Here is a 1,493-nt window from a genome sequence, read left to right on the forward strand (position 1 = left end):
TATATATATATATATATATATATATATAAACATACATACATACATATATATACATATATATAGTATATATATATATATATATATATATATATACATATATATATATATATACATATATACATACATATATATATATATATATATATATATATATATATATATATATAAATTAAATACAATTCTAGAAACATCTGGCACACTAGAAGATCCATGTATTTAATAAATCATGAATTAGGTAAGCTTATTTTCAAATCTATTGTTACAAAAGATCTAACCACGAAAGGGATTATACATTAAAAGCAATGTGCCATGACCAGGAATTAAACCATGAACTAACTTATCAGTCACCATTACTTATAAAAAAAAAAAAAAAAAAAAAAAAAAAAAAAAAAAAAAAAAAAAATTAGAATCCTATTTTTGTTAGTAGGTCTTACATTATTTTATATATTTCGGGTTAATAATTTCAGCAACTAATAGTTGCACTTATTACATTAATGGATATAAATAAAAACCAATGAACGAAGTTTCAACTCCTTTGTAGAATGTACTCTAAATTGTGCTATATGATGCCAAAAACTGGTAACATTATTTCTACAGCTTCATATTTAGTTCAAGATAATTATTGGATATATTTTATAAACCTAAATTTCTTCTTGAATACAACATTCTAAATGTTTTCAAATCTTCATTATTATTTCACGAAACTATCAGAATCCAAGATAAGAGAGTCGTATCTATTCATGTTCCAATATGTTCATCAATCTTTCGATAAATACCAGGTACTTAATATCAAACACTTAAAAGGGTTCATTGACACTACAAGAAAGCTAAATGTTAATCAGGAGTAAAAAAACTTTTATCGTTCACACATAAGAGTTCATACAGTATTTCAATTATCCATGAGGGGTACCACACCTCATATTTAGTTACACGTAAATTAACTATTTACCTACGCCAACGAAGTTGGAAAGAAGTTATGTTTTACCGTCTGTTTGTGTTCTTAATTTGTGTTTGTTTGGGTGTGCGCGTGTTTGTGAACCGCTTCCTGGTCATAATTTTAATCGTAGAGTAATGAAACTTGCAGGGATCAACTGTTATGTAAAAAAGCTGGAAATGATTAAACTTTCGGATATCAAAGTCAAAGTTCAAGGTCACGGTCAAGCAAAATGTCTAATTCCGTAATCATCCATGCGTTTGGACATCGTTGTCACACAGACTTTGAACTTGGTTCATATTTGAGTGTATGAAAATCCAAGCCAATTAATACATGTTAAAGTCAAAGGTCAAGGTCAAGGTTGAAGAAAGGGCTGAGAAATCAGCTGTCTCGGCGGAGGTCTGCGCTCTACTGAGTGCCCCCCTAGTTTTTTAATTTTGTCACCGACAGGGCGATAACCAAAATGAACGGCCAAATTCTGACTTGATGGGATAAATAGAAAATGAAAAACAAGTAATTTACCCTCAAACATGAACCACCAATCCCTCTCACAACAGGC

This window comes from Palaemon carinicauda, chromosome 8, assembly GCF_036898095.1.
Source record: "Palaemon carinicauda isolate YSFRI2023 chromosome 8, ASM3689809v2, whole genome shotgun sequence".
Lineage (NCBI taxonomy): Eukaryota > Metazoa > Arthropoda > Malacostraca > Decapoda > Palaemonidae > Palaemon > Palaemon carinicauda.